This window comes from Phaethon lepturus, unplaced genomic scaffold, assembly GCF_000687285.1.
Source record: "Phaethon lepturus isolate BGI_N335 unplaced genomic scaffold, ASM68728v1 scaffold2312, whole genome shotgun sequence".
NCBI lineage: Eukaryota > Metazoa > Chordata > Aves > Phaethontiformes > Phaethontidae > Phaethon > Phaethon lepturus.
Genome location: NW_010522424.1, coordinates 97713 through 115149, shown reverse-complemented (window position 1 = coordinate 115149; position 17437 = coordinate 97713). Strand labels below are relative to the sequence as shown.

General features: G+C 37.9%; 1 protein-coding gene across 1 annotated transcript in view; it reads right to left on the bottom strand.

Annotated features, from left to right (window-relative positions):
* The window catches only part of LOC104616702 (ephrin-A5-like), a 74519-nt gene that overhangs the window by 37698 nt on the left and 19384 nt on the right, over positions 1-17437 (bottom strand). The gene's annotated exons all lie outside the window — the stretch shown is intronic.

Sequence of the window (17437 nt, the reverse complement as noted above, 5' to 3'; positions counted from 1 at the left end):
TTCCCTATGGTTTGTTGAATAAACAAAGAGAGTGTCTGCTTTGTTTCATTGGGTTGTTTTTTTTTTTTAATTGGAGAAAGAAGCAAGAAAAACCGAAGAAGCCAAAACTGTATCAGCCTCCCCAAATCATTGTCTATATAAACATCTACATATGCATGCAAATAAACAACCCAAATATATCCTCTTCTCTGAATCAGGCAGTAATCACACCTGTGCAGAAAGCTGATTTGACTGCAAGTACTTCTAGTTACTACAAGAGCACAAACAAGTTTACGCTTTCTTCATGATTAGCAGCAGTTTGTCAAGATGCAAAGAAAAGCCTGTATTACGTTTTAAAGATATTTAAAAAGCAATGCGTCTCCTTTGCCAAAAGTACACAGCGGAGAGGTTGTTCTGTTCAGATAAAAGGATTCTGGGATATGAATTATCAGCGCTCAGCCTAATGTGACAGTTCTGAATGAGTGCCAGCTGAGAAATGCAGTGCAAGGCACCAGCCCAGATGTACTTTATTATTACTATTATTATTACTGAGGACTCCTTAGAGATGTGGGATTGTTTTCTTGGGCGGGGGGAAGGTGTCCTTTTTTCTCCCCTCCACGTTTCACTTATATTACTTCCCTAATGCCTACCATAGTATCTAGAAGAAACTATGGGAACAAATTCATTGCCTCCATGGGAGCTTATACCATGATGGATTTAATGATTCCATAAACCAGGTCTGTACGTCTATCAAGCCCCCTGCGGCAGCCAAAGAAACCAACCACTGACCTACTCCACTTCAGGCTGACTGGGCTACTTGTAGCTTCCCTCTTTCACGGCTGCAGTCGTCAAGTGTACCACAGAGCAATAAAAAGGCTGTGACAGATTTAACTGTAATACTTCCTTTTAGCTGAGGGACATATTTTAAACACCTGATGGGCTTGAAATCTGCCATCTGGATCCTTCTATCTAATTTCAGAGAAAAAGCAATGATCTGCTGGCCCTCCAAGGATAAATTCAGAGCAAACTACACCTTTTCATATCCCTACAATAATTTAACTTCAATAAAATAGCTTTTTAAAGGGGAAAAACTGAACACGCATCAAAGCATGATGTATCTGTATAATTTCAGCCAGTGCACAGCCTCACGGTTCCATTCTGTAACATGGAAAAGCCCCTCTGAACCACAGTTCTTCCGGGAGAATTTACATTTATCTAAATAATTAGTTAAAATATATTTTTATACTCCAGTGCTTTCAAAACCTGCCACCTGAACAGATACTGTCTTAATACATTTGCATTAAAAATGTATTTTTTTCAAATTGGTGTCTGTTCTCTCTATCAGTTAACAGTATGACATTTCTTACAGGTAATGAAAAAGAGCATCTTGTAACTTATGAATAGGAAAGCCAACATTCTGGCACTGCTTTACTTTTTTTTTAAAATTACAGTTTTAGTAAGTGAAAATTAATATGTATTTTTATATATGTGTGTACACGCACGCTTTTTTTTAACCATGCAGGTGACAGACAATGCAGTTTTCTCAAGGGATTTTCAAGACTACATCAGCCTATATCATATATCAACCTAACATATATCAGCCTGCACCTTCACAATAACGCCCAATGATGGTTTTCTGACAGAACTATATGCTTTCAGAACTACACTGATGTGATCGTAAACACTGAGGATCAGAGTGGTCTCCTTATCATTAGACTTCTAGGCTGTCCAGGGAAGTGGTAGAGTCACCATCACTGGAAGTGTTCAAAAAACATGTAGATGAGGCTCTCTGTGACCACCATGGTTTAGAGGGCACGGTGGTGTTGGGTTGACGGTTGGATTTGATGATCTTAGAGGTTTTTTCCAACCTTAATGATTCTGTGATTCTACAACCTTAAGTGAACTGCTTCTCCATATTCTCTTTAAGTCAATGGAGAGAAATAGCAACTACTTGAGTCCAATTTATCCCGCCTGTTTAGCCCCAAGGTACGCTGGAACGAGACAGACCATGCTCCAGGAGCAGCCACTTCTCTCCTTTAACCAAAAGGAGAGTCTAGACAGACAATTCCCAAACAGAATGTACATTGTAAATAGCTGAATTTGAAGGGAAGAATCTGACCACACAGTCTATGATAACAGAGATAACTACAAAGAGGCGGACAACTGAATTTCTGATCACCTCTTAATGTGTTAGCAATGAAATCAAACTTGTAATCTGCACCAGTGAGCTGTTCTACCCAATACAGTATGGAAAGAGCTCACCTGACTCCCTTTTGGCAAAGTTCCCTACTGTATTCTTGTTAAACAAAACCACAACACAAGCACCCTCTTTGATCACGGCTATTTTAGTAGATTCATTCTTATTTCTGATTTCCTAAGCGCTGAAGCAGTTGACTGTCTTCATTTGCCCCAGCACACCTTGCCTGTCAAACACGTGGAAAATAAGAAGCAAGCGCTGCCTGCAGAGCAGTCTGAGGGCGAAGCACACGAGCAAGTCCCGGCGTCCTTCCCTGCCCATTACCTTGCTCTCTCAGTATTTTCATTCCACAGTGATTTGCCGTAGCCAGAAAGTATTCACATTTACACGTCTAAAAAAGGAAGAAGATGGTGCATATTTTAAGAGAGGTAAACTGGCCTTTAGCTGATATTGCTGGCACCGCAGTGAACCTGCTCCAGGGAAAAAATGTACCAAGGTATTTTATCAAGCAGCTCTGAGCGAAGTCTCTTCACTCCGTATAGTAATAGCAATACTGAAAAGAGGTTATTAGACAACTAAGAAGCAGAAAGCAGGTATTTATTCCCTTTCTTACAATATCTTCAAGAAGTCAGTAATCAAAACCTCAGCACGTGCACTTAAGAGATGTGAACTAATTTTATTCTTCCCGAAGAGGCTACAACATCTCCAGCGTGCCTCTTGGAGTGAACTGAGACCATTCTCGTTTCTCCAGCTACGCGGCAGTCTGTTGTATTTATGTTGTCAAAGAGGAAACACGAAGGCCTCTAACCTGAAGAGAACGGCAAGGGATAGCCATGAGTAACTCACAAAAAAATTAATCAGCTCAGACTCCTCGGAGCTATTAAAGGAAACACTTCAGAAACCCATTTCCAAGAATTTTAAACAACATCCGAGAGGAAAACACTTAACATTTACAGGCTGAAAATCTCTTATTAGTAGTGTAATATCAGGTGTTAGAGTGAAACAAAAGTTCCACTGCAAATGAAAGCATTTATCGATGTTTAGCCACCTACATAGGTTGAGGAGCACAACAGGTAAAATGAAGGTGGAATCTGTTAACAGGTGAATTTGTAGAGATGACAGGAATAGCACATCACCAGTTGACTGCATTTAAGGTTTAGTAAGTTTATCCCTTTTCCCAGTCCCACTCAGAATAGAAAGCTTTCTTTCCTACACTCTCTGGTATAATGCTATTGATGTACTTTTCCTTTCCTCAGTTAGGTCTTCATCCTGTTCTGGCAGATCCTCATCTGAACTCCACGCCCTTCTGGAACCACGCGGTAATCAGGATCTTCATATAAATCCCACTACAAGGGAGCAATCAGTCCTATCTAGATTTTGCATAACATAACATTGTTTTCTGGTAGAAACCAACCAAAACGGTTTCTCCAAAACTCTGACAGGATCTACAAACTTTTTTGCAAATAATGTCATTTGTCTCTGTGCACTCTGGCTTACACACAGGAAAACACAGCTATTCTTCAAACATAATTAACCTTTGTTTTGTGTCAGGTGGCATTCAAACAGTGTCTTGGAAACCTGCATACTACAAAGCTAGCTATTAGGCAGTAGGGCTATAAAAGCCATTTTGAAGACAGAGACGGATGGTTAAGTAGCTTCTAAACCCAAACATTTCCATAACCAACAAACATCATCTTGTTACACAAAACCTGCATACTGCTTCCAGGAAAGACAGTCATATGAATGTTTCTGTGCTCAAGTGCCGTCGATGAAATAGCCAGGTATTCAGGTCGCAGAAAAAGAACTTTATGGTAATTTTAACCACAGAAACACATGACTAGCAAACATTTTCAAAGTAATTAATGCCTTCTGTATTCTGTTTATCCATAAACACAAGTGAAAGTACAGAGTCTGTGCGCGTGTTTCTTTACGTAATTTTAAGTTCTGAAGCATATGTGGCTCGTCTTGCATTTTGCTGGTCACTGAAACAAGTGACAATTTATTTAAACAAGTATTTAGAAAGCAACAACATTTTGTTTGTTTTTTGTTTCTTTCTTCCTTTCCTTCTTGGAATAAACACTATAAAAATCCAGTTTATGAACAGCACAAATAACATAAATTGCAAATTATCACCTAGATAGATAAAAAATTGCAGCAACTTCTGCTTGTTGCTTCTCATACAAATCTTATTAGTTATATTCCAGCACCCTTCCCGTAAAATCGACACGCCAGATGCTCTACTTCAAGGTAAGCGTATGGGAAAATTTTCATTTTATTATGTCAACCTTCCTTTAAGTAACTGCTCTAACAATGAATTACGAAATTCTGGTCTTCAGTCTGGCATCAGAAGGGACTGGATGCAAATGGACCCAATTCTGCTGCCTGGAGCCTCACAGCCTGTAACACCAATGTGCAGAGGACACAGCCCCTGCTGAGAGCCTTACACCAGTCGCCTTGCTCTCAAACGCTAATCTGAAATGCAAAGCAACGTCAACAAAATTTACTAAATCGATTTATTCTTCTAGAATTACCCACAAGTTCTTCAGAAACAGAACAGCAAGAAGTTACTACTTCTGTTTCCTCAGTAAAAAAGGCTTCTGTGAGCAGCACATGTGCATACGCCTGTAACTGCTGGTCAGTCAGCTCCTCCTTTTTACTTTGCAGCCACTAAGCCAGCTTTAACTAATTTTAATGGAGACAGAGAGGTCTCAGAGAGAAGTCCATTCCTATAAGCATCATGAAAAAAGCAGCCAGGTGAGAAGATCCCATAAGTATCCCAAGAGAAGCTGAACCATCAGTAGATTTAATGTTATCAGACAATAGAAACATCTCTTACAAATGCTCTAGGCACAGGAGAAGCAGAAAAGTAGGCTGAAAATTAAGTTTATTTCTGTCAGTTAGTTATGGAACAATTTGTTTAAATTATTAATAATAGAGAGATGAGTATGAAGTAGGTATTTGTATACACAACAATACTCAAAATGCGAACATTTTCTGGAAAACACTAACATCCTTTAAAAGAACAATATTTTAATTGCTCTTAGGATATGATTATGTCTGTCATTTACCATTCCACACTACAGAGCTTGCTCACAGCTTTTGCTTCTATTTAGGTGGCAAATGTAGTGCATTAGACCATCCCAAGTACGGTAACTTGTGCCTGGTTATTCTTTTAGACAGTCCAAGCCCCCTCATTTCAACTAACTTGAAGCTGTTATGTGTGATGGGGGAAATCTTGTGGTTGTTAATTATCTGAGGGGTTGTGGGATTAAGTGTACCATTTTACTGCAGATAATTTTAAAGATGCTATTTCTGTGCTACGCAAAAATAACCTCTTTAATGCTTTTCTGCTCTTTTTACTGGCTTTGTCACACCATTTAATAAACTCTGTTCCCATAGCTCTGCTGACATCAACAATGATTCTGATGCACAAACAATGAAGTAATCAAAGAGCTATTTTAATTTTAGCTCCCTTCAAACCAAAAGAAAATTCAACATTTTCCAGATGCTAAGTGAGTTTGCTAACGGTAGCAAGCCAGTGACATTTTAGATCTCTAGCAGTATATTGCTACCCTGAGCAAGCAAACAAAAAAACTCCTGTAATATAAAGGAGCTATCTGTGACCTTTTAGTCCTTAGGTTACAGTTTCACAAGTTAAGACAAGTTCAAAACACCATAAGAAAACACTATGTAGGAAGCAAAATACTGACTGACAAAACAAAAGAGAAAAAAGTAATCAAGGCAGTTGTTCAGAAAAACAGTATTCAAAAATTATGCCTAGAAAAGACTGCAAGTTAAGTACACAATGCAGAAAAAAACTTATTCTCTTGTCATTAAGTCCTCTATTCAATTACCATTTATTGGGGTAATTAAACACTGGGAAAGGATGCCAGGCTAATTGTTAGATTATGATAATTACACAGCTTTGCTGTGCTACAGCTGATCAAAATAAGATGTGGTCACACACACTCAGCTAAAGCTTCTCTGCAATCATCAAGCTTCCATGGGAAACTTATTACTATAATAAGGCCACTTATTACTAGTTCATTATCAATCAGGCAGAGAAACTTATTATTTGTAACCTTCGTTTTACTCTCCCACCCACTCTGCCGGAACAAGCCTCCCAAAAGGTTGCACCCAGGTTTCTGCCTTGGGCTGGCTCCCTTCCATCACAATTACACAGCTGAGCAGAATCAGGCTCCTGCACTTGAAAGAGTTCATCAGACTTCAAATTACTGCTTCACAACCAGCTGCAAGAGCCTATCACACTTCTTGAAAAAGCTGAGTGATCTCCCAGCATTTCACTCCACATGCATCTGTTGGAGATCTGCCTCCTCCTTTTATTCCTGCTATGTCCCCCTCGTCCGGGAAATTTTTCACACCACTTGGATGGGTCCAAAAGCAAAAACCTCAAACAAATGAAAATCAGAAAGAACGGAGCTGCGTTAAGCTGGACTTCTAAGAAAAAAACGTCAGTTCTACGTGGCTTGTCTCCCTGGAGGATCTCATGCCTTTAGCCCTTCTTACCAGCCAATGGTACAAGACAGACATTGTGCCTTCCTATTTGGAGGGCTGGGTTTTTTTCCTGTTAAGTAACGGGATTCTGATCATTTACCATTGTATCCGGTACTTCATACTGCCTATTTAAACAAGTGATCTGCTATAGGGACTAGAACATGGGAAGAAACATGGAACAAATCAGTTTGATTAGCATTTAGGTTTTTAAAGAAAAGAACACATTAAGCACTGAGTAGCTCTGAAGAGGCAAAGAATATTTGGCCAGAACAGACGGAATTCACCAAAAAATACCAAACGAATTATAAATATTTTTATTCTGTGCTGATACAAAACCTAGACCTTTTGAAATGGCAGAAGCACCTACCCCTGCATACGCAATTGATCTGGAAACTGTCCTTACTTAGGACAAGCCAAGGTTTACAACTGGTAAAATAACTACTCAAGCTTTACTTTCTCAAACTTAATTTCTCCCATGCTATCGAAGCTTACAGATAACCTGGAGGTGATAAAACCTTTTAATTCTCTTAACTTCCAGAACAAAGAAACCTCCTCAAAACCAGTCTGGTAAAAGCCTTTAAATTTCAGGGTGTGTGTCTCCACTTTTTGTTGGTTTTTTTTTAAATAAAACCTGATTGTTGAAAACTTCCTAAAGTGCCTTGGCTGAAACACATCCTTTGCAAAACAAAGAAAGCCTACATTCAGAAGGAGGCGGCTTCTATTAAGAGAAACATAGCAAAAAAAGACTGCAAACACAGCAGGAAAGAAGTAGGTTTTAATGGGAAAGGGATACACACTATTTAAAATGCAAGAGTTCTTCGAATGACGTATGTTGCGTTAATTCCATTAACCTGAGACCTGAAATACCTTCTTTTCTGATTCTACTGCTGAACAAAAATTTCAGTTTGCATCATAACAGTCATTAACAATGATGCTGAATTTAAACTACAGACACATTTTTTATTTATTTTTGTGCTTTAAAAGCTCTTCAAGAAATAAATTCTGCAAACATCTGTTTACTCCACTTACTGTTAATAATTTCCCTCACACTCATAACTGTGTTTATTTGCACATCTGGGTCCTGCATTGACTTTTTATAGCTGGCACTGCAGAAAGATATATGTTCAATGATAATGCAAACATTAAAAAATAGAAACTAATTGCTCTTCCCTGAGTAGATATGAGGGAGGGAATAAACAAATCAACATTTATTTCCCACCTATAAATCTGAGTACTCCAGAGATTCTCAAGTACTGCAACACCCTCACCCACTTAACTTCCCATCATTCTGCACCTCCTAATCGATGAGCAGGACATTTTTCATTCTGTTTATTAAAACTGTTTTCTCAGAGACTGTGTTTGTAAAATTTGTTCAAAGCTGGCACACATGACTTTCACCTGATCTCTCAGAATTTCTCTTCTGCTGCAACTTCTGAAATGAAATGCTGGTTGCATCTTGGGGGCTTCAGTGACACATTCATGCTGTGGATGATAAAGGTGATAAGAGAGGTACAACATGTCACAGCATTGCTCCCGAAGAGGTCAGGCTCTCATTCTCAGCTGTCCCAGCTCTGATAGCTTTAATCCCTACAACTACAAACTCTACCTGGCTATTGATTTTCCACTGCTGTGAGCATTTAACTTGCAGAGATGGATGAAGAGAGGAGGAGGGAGGGGAAGGTAAAGGAAGAGTTACTATTCTGTCAAAGGCATCATTTAGACTTACAGGACAAACTTCAGTGTTGAAGACCCTCGTAATATCATCTGAAAGGTACCACACCCAACCAGATTCTAAAGGCAGTTGGACATTGATGTTTGGAGTCTCTATCTACACTGTGAATCCAAAATGTCTGGGCTGAAGCAAGTCTCGTTGTTAAGTTGATTTATGGACACAAGCTCATTACTTGTTTTCACATTAGCACTACTCAGGAGTTCTCCAGTAACATTTATCCCACTTAATCTCACGTAGAATGAGGAGATCTGGTCATTACTCATATACTTTTAAACGTGGTCATCAATACCGTCCATGCATGACTTCCATGTATCTACTTTAGTCACTAACACCACACAAGACATCAGATTCATCTTTTATTCCATGTTTTTGCTTGAAAATACAAAACCTACCTCAGCTATACCTCTGGCCTATACCAGAAAAACTACAGTTTGCTGATTCATTTGCGTATCTGCCTTTCTTAAAAAAGCAAGAAAGTCTCACCTGATCTCTGCTGTACCAACACACTGTTTACTATCATCACACACATTTGGGAGAAAATCACCTATTCAGAGTTTAAATTCTTAAAAACCAAACCAAATAATAATCCCCACCCCTCCAGGTAGGAGTACTACTAAAGAGTCCAAACTGGACACTATCAACATGTGTTGACCATGTGTCTAACCCAGAACACACAGTCTATCAGCCTTGATGGAATGTCATTCTGTGACTGGTATTTGCTAACCCTGCCCGAGGCATGTGCTGACGTCTGTTAATGGATACGGAGAACAATGCTCTATCTGCAGAAAGGTCTTCCCAAACTCATGAAATGAAAGAAAAGAACACTTGCCCAACAAGCATGTTGACCTGCACCCTGAAGAATAGAGATCTCCACCTCTTCCATACTTCTACGGAAAAAATGCTGCACGAATTTGCACTAGTAAATATATGCGCAGTATTTGAGAAGAAACATACATTTTGATAAAAGTGCCCAGCTGTTGCATATACACGTACCCTGCTCTTGCATTAGAAATACTTTTCTCTGACATTAAGTTATAGCTGTTTATTACTAATCTCTCAATCTGTCACCAAACTTAATTTAAAATATTTTATGATCAAATTAGAATTTGGAGACTCAGGCACCCTAGTGTAACTTGTAAACTAGTAACTGGTAAAATCTATCCCTTAATATCCCAGTATGTAAAGTGTATAAAAGGAAACTAATCTGCAAGATGTTTCACAGTGTTTTTATGTTTCATAAACTGTGTATGTTTAATAAGGCATGGTTATAGTCCGCATTCTCCAGCCCAAAGGAATGAATCTAGATGTAATATGAAATAGCGTGAGCAAAATGTAGAAGGAAAAAAAAACATCACAGACCTACACAAACAGACCCAGAAACATAACAAGAAATTCCAGTATCAAACCACGACTTGCTATTAACATGAATAACCTATATATTCAGATACATTCTCAAAAGCTGTTTGAACTTGTTCACATAAAACCAAAGTTAGAATAGTTAACAAGTACATAAATATACAGGCAGACAACTTGCTATCAGGAGAGCAGGCTTCAATCAATTAATTTCTTTCTTGCTACACAGTTGCCTTGTATTTATTTAGGAGACGCACAGGAAAAATATTTCCTTTCCTGACATGGAAACAGCATTTTTGAGGAAGTTCTATGGAGAAATTTAATAATTTAACCTTGTTCCTGTTACCCTTCCATATTAGTTTCTCTCTTATGCTAGGCAAACTAGCAAAAGAAGAACAACCAGAGTTTTAGACTACAGACTGCAGCAGCACCAAGTAGCAGAGCTATTATTAACGTCAGAAATTTTTGATTTTCATTCCTGTAATTTCTTCTAAAGACTTATAGCACATAGACTATAAGATTTTCCATCAGGTTTAATCTTAATACACACCATCTCTGAACAATAGGACTTAAGACTCTTTTCATCTAGAGAAATCTATCTTAAGGTTTGTATATCATATGAACAAGATAGATCCTGATCCAAGTCAGTTTCTCTGTTTACAAATAGGATCTGAAAAGTTGAAAAGCTTTGCACTATAAACTGTCAATTAGTCTGTAAAACAGCTAAGACATTACAAAGACTACTGTCTGATGGGCAACATTTTTTTTTAAACTGCATGAGATCAAAAAATGGTAGAATTTAAGGCAGTTTTTATATTATTCCCCCCCGCCCCTTTTCAAATTACGAAGCTCCCATAATGTGGTTCCTCTTACGGGGTTTTGGAATTCTTATTTCTTCAAGAGTGACAGAAACAGTTCTTCAATATGTATACATAAAGTTTGAATTGATAAAAGGTGCAAAACCTGCTAATGTACTTTTATGTGCATGTGTAAAATATTCATCTAGGAGAAAAACTGGAAGAAAAAAATGCATTGCTCTGAGATCAATCAGAAATTTAAAAGAAGTACAACTGAAGCTGTTCTCTTAATTTCCCTACTGCATTCTTCCTAAAAGTGTTTCCAAATTTAATCTTAAACGAATTCTAATCTTCAACCTGTAGTGAAATCACTTCTTTCACAACTAAACAATTATCTTGTCTGCACGAAACATGGTAATTATTTTTAAAAGTACAGACACTAAGGTTTACGATAAGAAGCAGAGAATATCACAGACAAATTAAACTAGAGGTTTCCTTCCCTGCCCTCCCTTCTTCTTCCTACTCACTGTAAAGACAACAGAAGGCAGGTGTGAGGAAGGGACTGCACACGTCTGGCAAGAACCGTTATTGTCTATTGAGAAGCTTTTGCATCATTCCTTATATGTTAAAATGAATTACTGAACATACAAAGTATTTCTTCCTTTCATTCTTACTCTTAAGTACTTGTTTAGCAATAAAGAAACAGAACAAACCAAACGCTAAAACTCAAGAACGAAGTGTTCATAGCTTAAGCACATAGTTGGGACACAAACACCTAATCTGCAGCTATATATCATACAACTTAGATCAACTGTGTGGGCAAAGTCCCAGTTACAGAGCATTACTGTGAAAAGCAACGAGAGCAGTCATCCTGGGCCAGAGCAAATTCCCATCAGGGCCAACAAAATACTCCCAACACTGGTCAATGGACAATTACAGCAGAAGGTTATGTAGACTACACATTAAATACGTACAAACTCATGCCTCCCTAGCCCATTCTCACGATGGCCACCAATCTTTTGCACAGCCAGAGGTTTGGGCTCTTTGTGCTTAATAAAAAATGATGCATTTTTCTTCATCAGTTGGTGTGATCATTTTTTCAACGCCTGGAAACTTTTGGAATTTGGTGCACTACAGTCTATGGACACCGAGTTGTATAACTTGGTTGCCCAATGGGAAGAAATACCTGTTCCTCTGCATTTCTGAGCCTGACACCTGACAATTTGTACCATGAATTTCATAGCTACAAAAGTAATTTATAATCAATGATGATGCATTGTTTAGAAGAAGAGTGAAAAGAAATTATATAGCTGATTACAAGTGTCTAACCAAACGCAGTAGTCCTCAAATGTTCATCAGATGAACATTTTCACCTACCTGTAACAGAGGCAAGAGTGCACCTCGTCAACACCTCAGAGACCAGGTTCTTTTTTGGAGACAAATTTACTTGTTGGACAAAAAGTAAATCTTGATTTCCATTACCCCAGTTCATAATTTTAATCAAAATAAACACTTACGTAAAAGTATATGTTAAAATCTCTTTTTAAATGCATCTCACCAGCCTTCCAAGGAGGCTGCCACATAAAAAAGCCTAGACAAATGAAGGCTGCCTAGTTTTCTACCACCTGCAACACAAGTTTAGCTAAGGATTGCCTGAAACAGAATACAGACCTCAGGACTTCTCCTTTCATTTTGTATGTTCTGACTTGTAACAAGAACAATGTAACTGAAAAGTCTTTTATTGCACTTCAAAGATATCTTAAGACTTTTATATTGCTCAGCTTGTCCTTCATAATCAGATGATCATTTCTTTAGGAATATTCTTATAGTCCTCAGGTTTGCTGTTGAAGGTTGTTGAGAGGTTACCTTATGCCCAAAGGTGTGTTGCGAGAATTTTTACAGTGAAGCAAACGTAATCAAACTCGGTTTACACCTGCTTTTTCCTACCACATGGAAAGAAACATCTGTAGAGACCTCCATCTCCTTCCCTCACATGAAAAATCTTCTCCTGAACTATGCCTTCCAAGCCCCCAGGAACAAAAGGCAATTTAAGGCTTTGGCGTTCACCAAACTTGCAAGCAGCATGTTGAACAGCTGGAGGTCATTTGCGTTGGTTCCCTAACTTTTCCCTTTATCTATTAAGTGGAAAAAAACCCCACCTCAATTATTTTGTACATCAAATACGTTGAATGAATACAAATAAGTTTTAAATATATTATCAATAAGCTTTGATTCATTAAGACACTAACTTAAGTATAGTAATGTATCTCTCTACTTTAGCTTGTACACCAAAAAAACAAAGCAGCCTGAACCTTCCAAATCCTTCAAAAAAGGTTAACAGTTCCTTGGATTACAGAAAGAAGTAAGCTGACAGCAAATTACTGCCTTTTGCTAAACTATAAACTGTGTTTGCTAAGTTGCTGAATCAAGCTGTTTAACTGTGTTTTTCCATTTCATCAGTTATTTTGCCTTTGTTTATGAACTAGTTCTGTTAATGATCAAGCATATTCAGCTTTTTAGTGCATTTTCCCCCTTACTCACACCTTGGCGTGCTTTAACTCAGGCATTTAAATGCACTTAAATGTATGTTAAGAGATCTTTTGTTAGATTACAGAATGGTCTGAGTAACAACGCATGAATATTTATTCTTTATTTAAATCACAGCTATGACTGATGTAGAAGTACATCCTGGCACAGTAGCTCCAGAGTTCCCAGAAGGTTACAGATATGTGACTATTAAGGTCCTCTGCTCTAATAAGCAGCTCTGTTCAAGACAGCAATTAAGCTGATGCTTTAGAATTAAGCACATACTAAGCCAAAGGATTTAGGTAAACGGTTAAAAGCTTTCCTGAATTGAGGCCTAACTGTGCAGAAAGCATTCAACAAAGCAGCGAATCTGCACGGACTACATAGTGGCGTAAAATTATTCATTATTATGCTGATGTCAGAGGAAAACTACCTCAGCCAAAGAATGTGTGAACACAGCATTTTATGAAATGAAACATGATAACGAATAACTTCATACTGAGAATCATTCATTACCAATATTATTACATCAATTCCTCTTATGACTTTCATTTAATTATTCTGTCTCCGGGAAACTGAACTACAGATATCTTAGCGGTCAATACTTGACTCTTAATCCACAGAGGGAAAGGGTTAAAAAGCTTTTACTTTAATGAGTGGGCACCTTTTATAGCACAAAAGCAAAAATTCTTACCAGGATTAACATTTTAACTATGGTTCTTTGGTCCATTAGAAGGTCATGACATCACCACCACTATCCCCACGCTAAGCAAGATAAAAAACGACCTTTATCAATATGCTACCATTGATTTTACCAGTAATCGGAACATAGGTGGCAGCACATATTTCCTATGTGTTCAAACATTAAAGCTTATTTCACTTCACCTGCATAATTTTCTTGCTTTTATGTGCTGAGATGATGCTCTTGATTAAATACCTAGACAACAAGAGACTAAGTCAGCTCCACTGCTTAGTATCAGTTGTAATGTGTGTGTTGCATAGAAACACACAGTCTGTTCAAATGTGTGTGCTCATAACACATGGGGTATGGAATATCTACTCTTGTTAATGCATTACAAATGAGTAAACTTGCATTAAGGCTAATTGAAACCTGTTCTTCCTTTCAAAATCAATTATTTTAAACTTCTCAGCCTGAAACACAGAGAACATTTTCCAGTGCAGCACGATAGAGAAGATGACTTCTTAATATGTTAGGGCTGATTGGCTAAACATTGTTTCACTCATCTGTATGCCCTTAAAATTAGATTTTTTGTCTGCTGAACATTGTTACTTAAATTCTTCAAAGCAGATAAAACTCTAGAATCTCCATACTGCTGTCTACCACTACAAAAACCAGCTCCTGTTACCAAGATTTTGTTATCTTCAGGTAGCAAGATCACATAGCTAAAAAACAGACACTTAGCAAGCTGAGTTCTTCCATCAACAAATACTGAATCACCTCGACATGAATAATTACTCTTAAGAATGGATTAAATTTGTTGTACAACTCCCAGATTGTCCCAAGAAGCAATTCTTATATTCATAAAGATAATAATATAATAACTGAAAGAATCCATATTATGAAAAAAAATCCTGAAACATTTTCACCATTCCATACTAATTTTTATGCCAGAGAAATATTATGAAATTTAGATTAACAGTAGTAAGAAGCTTCAGAGAGTTATAGCAGGTGTTGAGGGGAATCACCAGTTATGTCACCTTCTGTGCCCTACTTTTTCTTTTGCCTATATTAGGTATAAGCTAAACATGCCTTTTATATTTTACATACATTGGGCTTGTTTCGTTTTTTGAGCAATAGTAAACCACGCACTATAAAAAGGAGACGAGAAGCTGAAGGAAGAAAAGATTTATTGAGTCATTAAGGGTTTTTAAGAATACAGAAGAGGATGATTAAGTTAATGTGACAGCTTGCAATTTACTTTAGTTACACACTATCTCTAGACAAAAATTTCCACCCCGCAAGAGCTACTGGATGAAGTTTCACCTTCTGTTACAGTAGAGCAAAACAGGGAGCAACTCCCTGGTTTCAGCACATAAATACACAGAATGAATAGGACAAAATCAGGCCTACTAACTATAGCATTTAGTTAATTTAGATATGAAGGAAACCACTTGGGTAGATAAAACTCCAGCTAAGCAGAGCAGCACTGGCTGTGTGCAAAAATAATAGGGGAAAAACAGAATTAATGACTGAAGCAGGCTGCTGGCGGAAGGAGCACGTTGCCATTTACAAACACAAAGGTTCACCACATGACACGCCCAAGCTGCATATTCGATTGCATAGCTGACTGTTGAAATACATGTGTTTACTCTATGCATGAAAATAAATGTTACTGATAAAAATGCAGAATTAGGTACACACTCAGAAACACACGCACGGTGTATCAAAATAATGTCTACAATTTTACACTACACGATTTTACACTATACACTGGAAACTTAAACTCTGTATTTATTGCCTAGGCTAGTAAGCCTTCTCTTCTGAAGGATAGCTAATGCCTTCCAGTATCAGTGTAATACGAAAATGCATACACACAACCAAGCACTTCAACAGAAGAAAAGAGGGTCTTAATGACAACAGGTGGAGCAAAACAGGTATTACTCAAATACTTGTTGATAGGATTCAAGAGTGCTCAAGGCCATCTGATGCTTAGGGACAGAGGAGAAATCAGCAGGGACCTAACCTAGCTAATTGTTGCCCTTGATTGTGATGGTTCTGATTAGAAGAATAATCAGCTCTCAGCAGCCCTTAGGCAAAAATGCCAACTGAGGGCTTTTGTTTTGTTTGTTTGTTTGGTGGTGATGCACTGCAGAATGAATGCCAGATCACATCATTAAACTACTCTTCCAAATATTAAAGGGGTTCCTATATGAACAAAGCCAATAATTCCCCTCATAATTAGCTTGAACATTCTCCTTCTGTCGTTTGAGATTGCATTGTATAGACTAAAAAAATGCTGATCTCCATTTTTTCTTGGATATGGAGAACCATTCACACTTTGTGACTGAAAAACAAGAGCTCCAAAATTCCAGCAGTCCCTGGATCAGCAAAAAGTTATCTAATGTTAAACTAAATTATTAAAAGCTGGCTGTACAACACAAATTATCTGAAATCTTTTTTAGCAGTGTTTTGACTGATTTTATTTAAATATCTCCATCCACAACAAAACATCCATTTTCCTTTCTGTAATTGACTACATCATCTCTCCCAGTTTTTTCAGGACGTGATTTACATTCCTAGTCACCAGGAAAACTTCAAGCCAGACACATTCAAAACAGATTTCATACTATGTTTTCTTGGTACTGCTCTCTTATGTATTCTGAGACTTTTGGTTTCTGACTACAGTAATTTCATCCTTTCATTAGTTGCTTGCTGCGGTAAAAAATGTAAGTATCCATTTGAATAAAGATTAATATGTATTGACAATTATGTTCCCAGGCTAGTAATTTTAAGAAGCACATCTTGCCACCATTTTTGCACCATGGTAGGTTAGCTGATTCACTATCTTCAAAACTGTTAAGCATATCGCACACAAAAAGCTTAAAAGCAAAGGAACAAAGGAGCTCAAAACAGTTTTTCACAATGAGCTAGCTATCATACACCTAGAGGGAAAGGCTTAGGAGCAGCTTTCAGTGTTTAAGTTAGGCAAGGAGATTTAGGCATCCTTCCCACACGGCTGACTGAAAAAGTAGACCAAAAGCATGTCTTCAACAGAATTATCTACAGTGTGATACCAGCCATTTCATAAGGGAAAGTGAAGTCTGAAACAACTGATCTTTCACATCCTCCCTTTAAGAATGTCCACATTAATAAAATTAAATACCTCCCTGACAACAAGGTATAAATGTCTGAACAGCAAAAAAAATTAAAATCAACAGTCACTAAGTACACTTGACACCTGAAGGTAATTACATGTATAGGAATCCTGACAGGAGCGATTTCTCCTGTGTCCATTTTGAGCTATTTGTCTTCCAGAAAGTTCACCGAAAGAATGTGTCAAACTGTCTATTAAAGGGACAACCCAAATATGCAATAAACACATCCATATTTTAGCCTCTGACCCTTGAAAGCTGGCACATTTTTTACATTCTCCTGTCAGGGTAAGCCAGAATCAGCTAGCTGCGCGTGTCTGCGCCCAGACCCGCTCTCACCGCTAGCGGGTCTCGTCCAGGGAGAGATGTGCAGGACCCTCACATTTACAGCTGTCAAGTGTGTTGCCGGAAATCATTTAACCAAAGAAGGAATGAATAAATGTGTGAAAGAGCTTACTGTAGACCTAGTTTATAGATCCTCGACGTGTCAGGAGACCGCACGCC